This window comes from Balaenoptera physalus (genome assembly GCF_965194825.1).
Source record: "Balaenoptera physalus genome assembly, chromosome: 7".
NCBI lineage: Eukaryota > Metazoa > Chordata > Mammalia > Artiodactyla > Balaenopteridae > Balaenoptera > Balaenoptera physalus.
The window spans coordinates 44,479,402-44,495,069 of record NC_138886.1 but is presented as its reverse complement, the minus strand read 5'-3'; the positions used below and the strand labels follow the sequence as shown (position 1 = coordinate 44,495,069).

The window sequence follows — 15,668 nt, the reverse complement described above, 5'->3', positions numbered from 1 at the left end:
CATAGAGAATCTGAAAGATGCCACCAGAAAACTACTAGAGCTAATCAATGAATTTGGTAAAGTTGCAGGATACAAAGTTAATGCACAGAAATCTCTTGCATTCCTATATACTAATGATGAAAAATCTGAAAGAGAAGTTAAGGAAACACTCCCATTTACTACTGCAACAAAAAGAATAAAATACCTAGGAATAAACCTACCTATGGAGACAAAAGAACTGTATGCAGAAAACTATAAGACACTGATGAAAGAAATTAAAGATGATACCACCAGATGGAGAGATATACCATGTTCTTGGATTGGAAGAATCAATATTGTGAAAATGACTATACTACCCAAAGCAATCTACAGATTCAGTGTAATCCCTATCAAATTACCAATGGCATTTTTTACGGAACTAGAACAAAAAATCTTAAAATAGGTATAGAGACACAGGAGACCCCAAATAGCCAAAGCAGTCTTGGGGGAAAAAAACGGAGCTGGAGGAATCGGACTCCCTGACTTCAGACTATACCACAAAGCTACAGTAATCAAGACAATATGGTACTGGCACAAAAACAGAAATATAGAATAATGGAACAAGATAGAAAGCCCAGAGATAAACCCACACACCTATTGTCAACTAATCTATGATGAAGGAGGCAAGGATATACAATGAAGGAAAGACAGGCTCTTCAATAAGTGGTGCTGGGAAAACTGGACAGCTACATGTAAAAGAATGAAATTAGAACACTCCCTAACACCATACACAAAAATAAACTCAAAATGGATTTGAGACCTAAATGTAAGACTGGACACTCTAAAACTCTTAGAGGAAAACATAGGAAGAACACTCTTTGACATAAATCACAGCAAGATCTTTTTTGATCCACCTCCTAGAGTAATGGAAATAAAAACAAAAATAAACAAATGGGACCTAATGAAACTTCAAAGCTTTTGCACAGCAAAGGAAACCATAAACAAAACAAAAAGACAACCCTCAGAATGGGAGAAAATATTTGCAAACGAATCAACGGACAAAGGATTAATCTCAAAAATAAACAGCTCATGCAGCTCAATATTAAAAAAACAAACAACCCAATCCAAAAATGGGCAGAAGGCCTAAGTAGACATTTCTCCAAAGAAGACATACAGATGGCCAAGAAGCACATGAAAAGCTGCTCAACATCGCTAATTATTAGAGAAATGCAAATCAAAACTACAGTGAGGTATTACCTCACACCAGTTAGAATGGGCATCATCAGAAAATCTGCAAACAACAAATGCTGGAAAGGGTGTGGAGATAAGGGAACCCTCTTGTACTGTTGGTGGGAATGTAAATTGATACAGCCACTATGGAGAACAGTATGGAGATTCCTTAAAAAACTAAAAATAGAATTACCGTATGATCCAGCAATCCCACTACTGGGCATATACCCAGAGAAAACCATAATTCAAAAAGACACATGCACGCAATGTTCATTGCAGCACTATTTACAATAGCCAGGACATGGAAGCAACCTAAATGTCCATCAACAGAGGAGTGGATAAAGAAGATGTGGTACATATATACAATGGAATATTACTCAGCCATAAAAAGGAATGAAATTGGGTCATTTGTAGAGACGTGGATGGATCTAGAGAGTGTCATACAGAGTGAGGTAAGTCAGAAAGAGAAAAACAAATACCGTATATTAATGCATATATGTGGAACCTAGAAAAATGGTACAGATGAACTGGTTTGCAGGGCAGAAATTGAGACACAGATGTAGAAAACAAATGTATGAACACCAACGGGGAAAAGTGGCGGGGGGGTGGGAGTGGTGGTATGATGAATTGGGCAGTTTGGATTGACATGTATACACTCATGTGTATAAAATTGATGAGTAATAGGGGCCTGCTGTATAAAAAAATAAATAAAATAAAATTCAAAACTTAAAAAAAGAATGACCTGAGGCTCTTGTTACATATACCACTTTCAAGCCCTTCCCCTTAAAGTATTATCTAGTGGGCTTGGAAATTTTAATTTATCCAATAACTTGAATGATTCTTCCCCTAGTTTCAGACATGATGTTAGAGGGCCTTTCGAAGGCCAGTGTGGCTGAAGCATAAAGGCTGCGGGGTTGTTGGATGAGAGGCAGGACATGTCCATGTATTGGGCACTGTCTTGAGAACAATAGGTAGATTTGTGGAACTGGTAACTGAAACCTGAGGGAATTTTTTTCTGAGAGCTTCAATTTTCTCTGTGGTGGAAGGAAAAGAAGATGGTTGGTCATACACAGTAGGGGCAGGCTGATCAGGCACATCACAGTTTTGAGGGAAATGGAGAAGTGAGAGGGCCAGTTGTCTAGGAGAAACAGGTAGGATTGATGGGCGGTGTTGAGAGCTCACTTGAGGTGAGTGATTATGGATTTATAGTGGTAACAGTTTGCCCTGTTGTGTTTTTCTCCAGAAACTATTAGATGCTTAAGTGTTACCAGGAAGAAAACCCAACAGCAGGGTTGATCCCAGATGAAATGTGACAAAATACAAAGAGATAAAGGAGTTTGGGGTATCAGTGAGAGTGTTTTTTAAAAGAATTAATTAATTAATTAATTTTAATTGATATATAGTTGATTTACAATGTTTCAGGTGTACAGCTAAGTAATTCAGTTATATATATGTATACACACACACACACACACACACACACACACACACACACACACATACACATATATATATTCACATTTTTTCAGGTTATTTTCCATTATAAGTTACTATAAAATACTGACTATAGTTTCCTGTGCTATACAGTAGGTCCTTGTTGTTTATTTTATGTACAGTAATGTGTATCTATTAATGCCAAGTTCCTAATTTATTTCTCCTCCTCCCTTCCCCTTTGGTAACCATAAGTTTGTTTTCTCTATCTGTGAGTCTATTTCTGTTTTGTAAATAAGTTCATTTGTACCATTTTTTTAAGATCCACGTAAAATTATATCATATGATATTCATTTTTCTCTGTCAGGCTTACTTCATTTAGTATGATAATCTCTAGGTCCATCCATGTTGCTGCGAATGGCATTATTTCACTCTTTTTTTGGCTGAGTAATATTCCATTGTATATGTGTACCACATCTTCTTTATCCATTCTTCTGTCGATGGATATTTAAGTTGCTTCCATGTCTTGGCTATCGTAAATAGTGCTGCAGTGAACACTGGGGTGCATGTATCTTTTTGAATTAGAGTTTTCTCTGGATATATGCCCAGGAGTGGAATTGCTGGATCATATGGTAGCTCTATTTTTAGTTTTTTAAGGAGCCTCCATACTGTTCTCCTTAGTGGCTGTATCAATTTACATTCCCACCAGCAGTGTAGGAAGGTTCTCTTTTCTGCACACCCTCTCCAGCATTTGTTATTCATAGACTTTTCGATGCTGGCCATTTTGACCAGTGTGAACGAAAGTGATTTTGAAATCAATGATTATGCCATATAAACTGGATGAGGAGGGAAGTGAAGAAATTAAACAGGCTGAAGGATTGCTTAGCATATAGAGGTCAATAGACCAGAGGTTCTGATGAGTCCAAATTGGGAATAGTTGGAAGTACAATGTCATAGTCGAAGGGTAATATGCCCAGGTTCATGATTTGGAGATAGAACGGTCTTATATAACATTTATGTCCACAGTATTATGGGTTTGAGATAGGTTTCGTAGGATTGAGTGGGGAAAAATTTTATTGGAAAAGAAGCAGTGAAATAAGTGAGAGATAAAATCCTCTCATCTCTGCTACTATGATATAGGAAAATTAAGACTGGAGGAGGGGATTTTGCTTCAAGGCATGGCCTGTTTTTGCTTTCACTGTACTAGTCAATGTCAGGGTGGCTGTAGGTCAGGGAATTGGGTAGGGCGATGAGACTGCTTTAGGTCATCACAAACCACAAAAATCTTAGGGATCAAGACGGCAATATATCAGGGCTCGGAGCCAACAGAAGTCAGGAGGACATAAGTACTAGAGAACAAAACATGGCAAGTGGCCAGGAGTTGATGGGGATGATTAGCAAGTGGAAGATCTGTAGACACTGAGTGAGAAGAAAAAGAAAGATTGAAAAATACGCAGAAAGCCAAGAAATATCAGGAACTGAGGTGAAGACAAGCTAGGCAAGAAAGCAGGTGCAGCACACCTGTAGTGAAGGAATCACCTTGCTTTAACTCAACTTGAGCTGTGTTATTTCCTTGTGACCCTGATGAAAACTGATCCAGGACAAGCCTGGCCTGCAGGTGGTAGTAAATGAAAACAGCCAGGGATAGGAAAACGTCTGGTTGAAACAAAAGCTTGGAAACATGTGGTCCTTTGTCCTTGAAGATGGTCCTATTATACTTTAGACTCTAAATTGGGATTTGTAGCCAAAAAGAAGAATTTCTTCCTATTTTCTCTTTCCTGATGGTAGGTTATTAGCCTATATAGCCATTGGAAAATAGAATTGTAATGCTTCACAAGTCCAAAAATAGCATTTCTTCAAAAATTCATCAGGTGGGGACTGAAAATCAAGTAAACACACTTATCCGACCCTTGACCCAAACCAGTGCATCTGAAGCTACAATGCTGCATGCATTTTTAGATGATTCACCTTGAGAAAAATGTGATGAAAAAGGCTAAGCAATATTGCATTTTAACCCAGGCAAGAAGGAGATTATGCCTCAGAAGGCCTCGCAGTAGCCCTTGACTGCTGTGCCTCACACTATAGGCCAAAGAGTGCCTGGCCCACCCCAAGAGGCACTCCCTTCTGACCTGACTCTGCTATCTAGGACCTTGGAATTCCTGTTTAAGTGGCTTTGACCCTACTTTCAGAGCCTGGGTGAGTCTGTTCCCTCTGTCTTTGCTCCTAAAGACAAAAATGGCACCCCTGGTGGGTACACTCTAGACTAAGTAGTGACCAAAGGACAGCTGTTTGTGGAGGCGGTGGCTGGAGCTTGTATATACCACCTGTGTGTCCACATGTTTGTGAGCAAGTATGGAAAGGAACCAGGGGGAGGAAAAGTAGGGAAGAATGCCAAAGGCCACAAGCTGGGAGCCAGGGGCCATCTTTCCCTGTACTGCCATGTTCTCAGAACTCTGAGAATTCCAAACTCAAGACCTGGCCTTCCTGGTATTATGAAGTTCTGTTCGTCACAGAAGAAGAGTAGAACATGTTCTATTTAGCAGTCTGTTAGCTTGATATGTCTCTTTTAAACACTTAGACATGTGTTACATGGGCCTCCATCTGTATTCTTTCTAAGCCCCAAATATTTGGGATAGGCCTGGGTTTATGTGTACAAACTGCTCTAACTTTTTATAGTCCTCCAATGTAGCATTGTCTTATGCCTGTTTATGTATCTATCTCTCCTCCTGGACATTTTGCTCCTTAAATCATCTCCTATTTATCTTTAAATTCCCCAACATATAGCTGATTGCCTCTTGGCACATAGTATATTCAGTGTGATTCACCTCTCCATCCCCCACCCCTGGAAACTGAAGAGAGAACTGCATTCTACATTGGGATTCTATGGTATAAAACAGAAATATATGCAAAAATGCAGAATCCCAGAGATCAGGATTACTCTGAGAATGAAATGCTAGCTTTCTTGAAAATTTGCAGAACTCCCAGAGAAGGTTTTGAACTTCCGTGGATTGTGGAAGGAGTAGGAATTCAAGAGTCTTATCTAGAAAGTGAGGTGTATTAACCATGTCTTTTATTTTCTGAATTCTGATGCTTTGACATCTGGGGTCTTGCTGACCTTGGAGGGACTGCCCCGTCCACGGTTGGCCAATTCCTAGAGAAAGTAAACAATTCATCCATAAGTCTGCCTTTCAAATGCAAACCACAATAAGGGCTCTTGCCCACAGTTTCGCTCTGTCCCTCTGTTTCTTGACCAACCCCAGTTCTTCCCTCTGTGTCCCCCATGATGTGGTGTGCCCTCTCTTCTTGGGATCTGTGAGTATAACATTCATCTTTTCAATAGCAGTTGTCTCCTGATCTGTTGGCCTTACCATAAGTAATAACAAAACATGGGGCAGCTAGTACCCTTGAACTTTTCCACTGCGGTCCTTTCTCCCCTTTCAGTAACTCTTGCTATTTCCCTCTGGCACTGTGCTTGTAACAGTTTGCTGTTAATCCTGCTGCCCCTGCTTCCTAGTGAAAATTGCTCCTAGTTTGCAAAGAGGATTCAAGTGAAGTTTATTTACAGAGGACTCTCCTGGTTACCTAAATTTCTTTTTAACTTACTAGTGCTTTTTACTTACAAAAGTAATACACCTTGTAAGAAAATTTTAGTACAAAAATTTGTAGAGTAAATGAGTTTAAAATATACATATAGAAACAAACACAATGTTTATTAATTTATCACTGTATTTTAGGGTTCTTGTTTGAAAGCACAGGAGTCTAGTCTTGCTAACTTGAAAGGAAAAGCAATTTATTGGAAAACAATTTTAAGATGTTATATCTGTAGGTAGGGAACACAAAGAATGTCCATTGATGTGCTAAAGCATATTTCTTCCTTAAGGAAGAATTGAAGAAAAGGTTGAAGAGCTAGGTAAAGATATTTGGAAAGGACAGGAATCAGAGTATTCTGGGCATTGTGGTAACAGGAACCCACGTCGTAAGCGTGCATCAGCTCTGTCCCTTTTTGTGCTTGTGTAAATATCATTTGAGATTCAAACTCCCAGGGAAGTGTCAGATTGCTTAGTTTGAGTCACAAGCCTTCCTCTTGGCCAGGGTACCTTGATTGACAAAGGCGAGAGATGGTCTCTAGACAAAACATATTTCCATTACCAGAAGCTGAGGGAATAGATTTGTAAAACAAAAACTTCAGGTGTTCACTATAATTTTTCACATGTCAACTGAAAAAATGCACAGCGTGAGAGTTGTGAGTTAAGTTTTATTTGGGGCAAAATGAGGATTATAGCATGGGAGACAGAATTTCAGATAGCTCTGAGAAACTGCTCCAAAGAGGTAGGGGGAAGGTCAGTATATATGTTATTTTGGTGAAGGGGGAATACATGCAATCAAGCACATATGTTTTGCAGAAGGCTGCTGCTAGTCTCTTGAAGGTTACTGCTAGTCAGAAGGAGCAGATGTCACCGTGAAGGATTTTAGTGCTTTTCTAGATAAGAGGAGATGCAAGAATTGGGCTCATAAAATCTTCTGAAAATATCCCTCTGAAGACCTGTTCTGCAAGTTTTTTCCAGAGCACAGAGTGCCTCATTCCTGATCTCCACCCTGAAATCCTTTCAGGGGGTGTTGAAGGTCAGCAGCTGCAGCAGTTCATGATTTAATCCTTGTAGAGGTAGATGGCAAGTGCCAATTTGTAGTTGGCACAAACATCTATATGTCATGGACATTCATTTATGGCAGCACATGTAGAGCTACCCTTTAAATAAGGTGCAGTGTTTTGGGAGTATGGATGAAGTATCTAGAGGTCAAAACTTTTTGAACAAGGAAGGTTATCCTTGAGCTTCCTCTCATCGGATTAGACCAGCTGATTTTAAACTACAGGGGTTTTAATTGACCCCTTATTTTCATGTGCCTTGCTGACCTCAAAGTCTCTAACATGGCTCACACTGCTTAAACAGCATTGAAGTTGACTCCTGCCCTAAAAAATGCATTTTGATTTGGAGCCAACTTCTTGAAATAAAAATAGGTTTACATCTAGGTGCAGGGACTATTGATTTTGCATTCCAGGTACAGTTGCAAAGAGTTCAATTTGCAAACTGGCAGCCGCTATTTCCATAATAATAACTCCTATTTATTGAGCCTTTACCATGCACTAGGCACATTACCTACTTTATCTCTACTCCTTATAGCCACCTCAGGAGCTAGGTGCTGCTAATCTCTAAAGACATACAAACTGAGGCTCAGCAGATGTTAACCATTTCCTCAAGGTCATGGGATTTGAAATTAGGTTCGTTTCCTAAACCTTTGGCTCTTGCCCTGCTGCTGTGTGTGGAAACCTACACTCAGCAGTTTGGCTCAAGCCCCTTTTCCCAGCTTCCTCTTAGTGTTTGTGGACACAACTGCCTCCAAAGTTATGCTGGAAACGCCTCTGAAAGTACAGATTATTTTTAATTCTCATTGTGTATCCCACAGCAATCATCGTGGTGCCTTACACAAAGTAGAAGTTCTTTCTTCACTGACGTATGCTCTATCTCTTCTTTCTGTTTGCAAACACATGTGTGCACGTGCACACACACACACGGATTATTGGGGGAAAATGAATTTTTTAAGACAATATAGATAGCCATTGAATCTTTCCATTTTCTGATGAGCCAATTTCTAAAGTTAATTACTCATCCCTCTCTTCTTTTAGCAACTGTGTAAATAAAAAGTTTGAAAAGCTAATTGGCTCCTCTATAAAAAGCACAGGGAACCAAACTTAAAAATCTCTAAAGCAACTGCAAATGCTCCCTCAATAGTTGATCCACTTTGCTCAGGCTCAGAGGGAGAACAAATGAGGCTAAAATGTCTTGAAAGACAAACACTTAATAGTACAGAAAGTAGATTTCAAGGAGCCAGCAAAATTCTAATCTATGCAAGTACAATAGGTTTGTGCAAATTAAAAATGAGGTGAGTGACCTTGGGCAGGAAGATAAGTGCTAGTAAAAGCGAAAGCCTGAGAGAAAGCTGAAATACTCTTGACTTAACTAAGTCAGGTACAGAGGATGAGAAGAGGAAAGGAAGGCACTACAGTGGGGATGGTGAGGAGACAGGGGACAGAGGATCATTTGAGCAAAAGTATCCATAGGAAAAAAATGCCCTTAAATGTACTTGAATTCTAACTTATAATGCAACCTTTCACCTCTCACTGAGAAGGAATCTCTGAAATAAATTTGTTCTTTTTTTTTTTTTAAGAGCCAGAGTTTGCATAGGCAAATGGAAAATCAGAATTGAGGAAATGTTTTTTGAGACTCAGACCCCAAATTTCTGAAAATAAGAATAATGGGATTTGGATGTGTGAGATAAAGGGAGATTGAATTATCCAACTTTTCTCCACTCTTTGTCTTAATTTGTCTATAAAGGTAGGTCATTGATAAATCCTATAGAAATAAGCCCATTTCAGTATTTCAAGGGGCAGTTGGTTGAATAGATTTTGTTTATCTAATTTTGAGATCATGTATGCATTTTAAAATACATATTTTTTAAAATCCTGCAACTAAATACCTGGTTTTCCTGGTTTATGGGAATGAGGATACTTTACCTTGATATTTTGTGTGTGTGTGTGTGAAGTAGAAGAGAATAGCTTTATTGCTTTGCCAGGCAAAGGGGACCACAGCAGGCTAATGCCTTCAAAACTGTGTGTCCCAACCTGGAGGGAGTAGTGAGGAGTTTTATAGTAATAGTTCAAAGAGGGCATGATCAACTCATGGACATCCTTCTTTCTGGTTGATGGTGAGCTAAGTGGGAGTCAGCATCATCAACCTTCTGGTTCCAACCAGTCTGGGGTCTACATGCTTGTGGGCAGCATACGGTTCACTTCTCCCACCTGGTAGGATTTCAGAACCTGCAAAACAGCTCAGAGATATTGTTATGTATATCCCTTGGAGGTGGGGGGGTGGGGAACGGGGACACAGGACCCTGCCCCAAGGCTGCACTATTGTTTCTTTCTTTTTTTTTTCTGAATTTTATTTTATTTATTTTTTTATACAGCAGGTTCTTATTAGTTATCTATTTTATACATATTAGTGTATATATGTCAATCTCAATCTCCCAATTCATCCCCCTGCTACTTTCCCCCCTTGGTGTCCATACGTTTGTTCTCTACATCTGTGTCTCTATTTCTGCCCTGCAAACTGGTTCATCTGTACCATTTTTCTAGGTTCCACATATATGCGTTAATATACAATATTTGTTTTTCTCTTTCTGCACTATTGTTTCTTGACTGTTCCTCCCTTGTCTCCGCATCCCCTCCCTTCCCTAGTTAGTAACTGTTTGAACCTGCCCTTGGAACTCAGGGAGGGTCATGAAGGCTGAATGAAGCCTATTTTCTGTAATCAAGAAGTGGGGGACACAGAAAGGCTTTTGTGCCTAAGAGCCCCACAGGGTCCTACTCAGTTTCAATCCCCCCTTTTCTTTGATACTCTTCAATCTTGAGGAGAACAGGTGTTGGACAAGAAAGGGAATAATCGTTTTGGATAGAGACATTAATCATAAACTCAGCAGAAGGCATGTCTGTTGGCAGAGCGGTCGTGAATCCGCCTGCCAATGCAAGAGACATGTGTTTGAGCCCTGGTCCAGGAAGATCCCACATGCCGCAGAGCAACTAAGCCCATGAGCCACACTACTGAGTTGGCACTCTAGAGCCCGTGAGCCACAACTACTGAGCCCATGTGCTGCAACTACTAAAGCCCGCATGCCTAGAGCCCGTGCTCCACAACAAGAGAAGCCACCACAATGAGAAGCCCATGCACTGCAACACAAAGTAGCCCCTGCTTGCTGCACCGCAACACAAAGTAGCCCCTGCTTGCTGCAACTAAAGCCTGCATGCAGCAATGAAGACCCAACACAGCCAAAAATAAATAAATAAATAAAAATTTAAAAAAAGAGATAGAGAGCTATAAAAAAAATTTAAAAAGTAAACCCAACAGAGGATCTTGGTTTTAGGGGGACTCGGTTTCAATCCCCCTTTTTCTTTCAACCTTCCACAAATCTTTTAGGGTGACAACTGCTCTACTTCCTGCTGAAATGGGACATAGTCCTGCCTCAATTTGGGGAATGGACATCTGAGTTCCAAGTCCTGGATCTGAGTTTAGTATGAAAGATGGCTCTCAAACTGTCCTGTGTGTAAAAACTTACTGAGAAATTTCTTTAAATTGTAGATTCCCAGCCCCCCACTCCGACCCCAGTCTAAGTCACTTGGGTGGTGGTTCCATCCTGGACTCAGCACTTTGAATATAATCCCAGAAGATTCAGACGTAGGATCCTAAAACCATACTTTAAAAAATATTGGTTTATGTAATACTGCCAATAATGTGATTAATGAAACATCTAGATGTAAAGTATCTTTATAACAAATTGATATATTTTCCAATTCATTTGTAATCTTTATAATTTATGATTGTTAGATGGCCTATATTCATGAATATGGTAAAATAAAGCAGAGGATGTTCTAATACCATCTGGTTATAACTCTCAGGGAGGAGTGTATGTTACTTCAAACATAGTGTTCATGCTTGAATGGGTATGAAGAATCAGTCAAAGTTGGGTCAGAGAGCTGTGGTCCACCTCACCTGGAAGGGACAGAAGGAGGACTCCAACTATATACATTTCGGTCTTTTTCACATTCTCACTTAACGCCGACAAGGAAAATGATTCTCAGAGTGTTGGTGGAAATATGGTTTTATTGGTAGACATTGCTTCAATCTATTTACAAATAAGTGCATCTAGTTATAAGGAGGACATTTTTTTCCTATGTGAAGGTAGTAACAAATTTATAGGTTATGGCTGAGAAACAGCATGAAATGAACAGAATTAATACTCAGAAATGAGATGTAAGGTTTATAAGATAGAGTCTGAGTAGGAGTGTTTGTGCCTATACTGGAGGAGCAGAGTATTAAGTAGCTAAGTGCCTTCACTTGAAATCCATGACCAGAAACCCAAAATGGTTACTGTCTGGCAGTCCTGTTACAATGCTTTCACCAAGTATGGCAGGCTTAATGAACAGGCTTCCTTCCAGAGGGATGAAGCAGGAAGTCTGTTTACTTTTCTCCTACTCAGAAAAATGGTCAGACCTTGCAGAGATAAATTCAAACCACAAGACAATTTTTATATTTTGGAAGAGAAGAAAGCACTATGGATTCCTATAATTTTTAACATCTGTATTATGGGTTCACCCACTTAGTAAAACTTTGTATCCTGTTCAAAAGGAATCTCTAACTAATGGGAATACTCCTTAACTTTGGCATGGATTTTCTAAATAAAGTCCATGTAAATGTAAGTCACTATAAATCTAAACTAACCTTATAAGCCACTAATCAAAGTAAAAAACAATACTTAATGCTAACATACTGTGTAATTTAATGTAAATTATTTTATTTTATTTTATTTTTTCATGGTATATGTTTCTCTTATTTATTTAAGTATTGTTTATTTACAGTGTTGTGTTAATTTCTGCTGTAGAGCAAAGTGATTCAGTTATATACACATATATATATATATTCTTTTTCATATTCTTTTCCATTTCCAATATCACAGGATATTGATTATATTTCGCTATGCTGTACAGTAGGACCCTGTTGTTTATCCATTCTGTATATAATAGTTTGCATCTGGTAATCCCAAACTCCCAATCCACCCCTTTTCTACCCTCACCCCCTTGGCAACCATAAGTCTGTTTTCTATGTCTGTGAGTCTGTTTCTCTTTCGTAGGTATGTTCACTTGTGTTGTATTTTAGATTCCACATATAAGTGATATTATATGGTATGTCTTTCTCTGTCTGACTTATGTTACTTAGTATGATAATCTCTAGGTCCATTCATGTTGCTGCAAATGGCATTATTTCATTCTTTTTTATGGCTGAGTAGTAGTCCATTGTATATATGTACCACATCTTCCTTATCCAGTCATCTGTCGATGGACATTTAGGTTGCTTCCATGTCTTGACTATTGTAAATAGTGCTGCAATGAACATTGGGGTGCATGTATCTTTTAGAATTATAGTTTTCTCTGGATATATGCCCAAAGTGGGATTGCTGGATCATATGGCAACTCTATTTTTAGTTTTTTGAGGATCCTCCATACTGTTTTCCATAGTGGCTGCACCAATGTAAATAATTTTAAATTAGGTAAAACAAGTTCATATTTATTTCATGGTTGATGAAATCAATGAGGTATAAAATTAAAAAATGATAGATCTATTGGTTCAGCACGAATCAAACTGGTTTAAACTGAAAAAAATTGGTCCAACTCATTTAAACTAACTCAAACTAGTTCTAACCAGTCCACAATATACTTTTAACCTGATCAGTTTCTTAACAACCTCACCTCCCACAAAATTTTCACCCAACCAATCTTACCCTAAATCTTGCCCTCATCACAAGTTGCATCACCTCTGAAATTTCTGTTTCAAGTAATAAATCACTCTTGGACCTTTGCAATTTATTCTTCTAGTTACTTCCTGTAGCTTCTTAACTGTAACAGTTCTTGCCTTATTGAGCCTTTGCTCTATAATTCTACTTCCTTTTCACTCTTCGTCCCCCTACTGTCTCTGTTTTCCTTCTCTCTCAACTCAGATTCCATTCATAATCCATCATTGTAGTTGCTTTCTTGAAAATAGCAATAGTTCACCTCTCACTCCCTTTTTATGTATTTGTACAGCAAAATTCTAACATTGGTCAAACCAGATCGTTCACTTCTTCTGTTCCAATACTGAAGGAGCAGAATATTTTGGGGGACTATCACAATGTAGCTGACTGGCTTCACTTGAAATCCATAACTAGAATCCCAAAATAGATACTGTCTGACAATCCTGTTATTTACAATGCTTTCACTGAGTATGGCAAGCTTAATGAATGGGCTTTTCTCCATAGGGACAAAGCAGGAAAGCTGTTTCTTCTCTCCAGTCACTGCTTTCCAACCCAATGAGTAGGAGTTCTCTTCCTCACTCACCGATGGCCTCTCAGACATATTTCATGAATTCTGACCACTTTCAAATATAAACAAACACATTCTCAGGTCAAAGAAAAAAAGTGTAGTCCAGTCTCAATTACACCTTGAACTTATCATTCAATTAAAAGTTTCTCCTCTTCCCAGCTCAGCTGACCCATGGTTTGAGGATATTCAGTGGAGGAGTAGAGCATAGTCTATATTTTCAGTGTTTCTTCACCTTGCTCTTCCACTTCTCTACCCCAAGCCCCTTGTTATGTTTCTGTTGGATCCTGGAGGGTCAAGATCAGGAGAGGATGAGTGAAAATGGGGAAAGACCATTTCACTTAGCTAAGGCTAATGAAAGTTCTCTCTTGTCTGAGAACCTGACGTTAACCTCTGTCAGGTCAGGTATTCAAATGCTGGCTCTTCTTTTGTCTTTAGTGATCCCCCCAACAGGGTTTTCAGTGACCTCCTCCCCCAGCAGAGGGAATCTTGGCTCTGTTAGAGTTAGCAAACTCTTGTGACCCACTACCTCAGTTTCTGCACCCACCAACTCCACCAATACCGTGACAAGATATACATCAACAGCCTTTTGAACTTGGAGTTTCTTCAACCTTAAAGGCAAAGAATTATTTGAGCAAAGATGCTATAAGAATATTCATATCTGACTCCCCTCTACAGCGACCACTCGTATCCTACAATAAACAGTACACATCCTTGGTCTGCTGGATCAACACCTTGGTCTGATTCCAGTACTGAGCTCTTTTCTTATTCTCTTACTAAGAGCAGGTGAAAGCAGGAATCAAGTGCCTGTAGCTCTACTTTATTTTTTTTTCTTGAGGCTCCCTCTAATGGCTCCCTTGGAGCCCTACCAACCTTCTGCTATCTATGGGGAAGGTGGTAAAATTCATCATTCAAAACTCCATCTTTCCTTGAAATTCCCTTTCAAACAGTCCTCCTCTGTGAATTCTTAAACGTTGCTTGTAATTCTATAGGCTATAGAACGTGGTGATTACTAGCCATTTTGCTGTCTTTTTATAGATCCTTCATACAAGCATCTGGCAGACCCATCAATTCTCTAGGCTTTTGGGATCTAACTGCAATTCTGAAAATAGAAAGTATCTCATTCAAAATTCTTTTACATCTGTAATTTATTTCTTTTAGTCTTTGAGATGATTATTTTATGCCTTCTCCTTTCTCTTCATATCTTGCACTCATTTTCTTCCATTCCCTCTCAACTGTTGACTTTGTCTCACATTTTGTTGAAAGAATAAATATCATGATAGGGAAACTAGGCAAATGTAGCCATATTCTCTACTTTCCTTTTTGTTTCCAGGAAGAGGTGCCCCTTTCAACTAGAGTTTATTGCGGTGAAATTTCTGAGGTTATCAAACTGGAGGGGAAGGGCTTTTTAAAAATTTGTCTTGGAAGACAAGAATCAAAGTGGAAATAAAAGAGAGAATAACTGGGGCTTGAAACCTGGCTACCAAAATTTAGAGGACACAACTATTTAAACACTGATTTTAAAAAATACTCCTCTATTAGAGACTGTCATACAGAGTGAAGTGAGTCAGAAAGAGAAAAACAAATATAGTATATTAACGCATATATGTGGAACCTAGAAAAATGGTACAGTTGAACCGGTTTGCAGGGCAGAAATAGAGACACAGACGTAGAGAACAAACGTATGGACACCAAGGGGGGAAAGCGGCAGGGGGTGGGGGTGGTGGTGTGATGAATTGGGAGATTGGGATTGACATGTATACACTGATGTGTATAAAATGGATGACTAATAAGAACCTGCTGTATAAAAAAATAAATAAAATAAAATTCAAAAATAAAAAAAAATACTCCTCTATTGTAATTGGATGAAATTATGTACAGCTTTATTTTATTTTTAATTTTCATAAACATGAACATAAGCATATGTTTATTTATATCAAAAAATACAGAAGGACCTTTACTGTTGTTTTGCTTTGAGAACAAATAACAGTAGCCTTCAACTCAACTAGTTGGAACAAAAAGGAAAGTTTATTATCTCTCATACAAGACATGTTGAGATAGGGTTGTTTAACTGAGAGCTCAGTGATGT

General features: G+C 38.8%; 1 long non-coding RNA gene across 1 annotated transcript; it reads left to right on the top strand.

The window, feature by feature from the left end:
* The first annotated feature begins 1,079 nt into the window (after nucleotides 1–1,079).
* Nucleotides 1,080–15,375, top strand: LOC309665008. Its single transcript, XR_014266149.1, has 2 exons — nucleotides 1,080–1,793; nucleotides 15,291–15,375. It is a non-coding gene; the product is annotated as an uncharacterized lncRNA (long non-coding RNA).
* The last annotated feature ends 293 nt before the right edge of the window (nucleotides 15,376–15,668 follow it).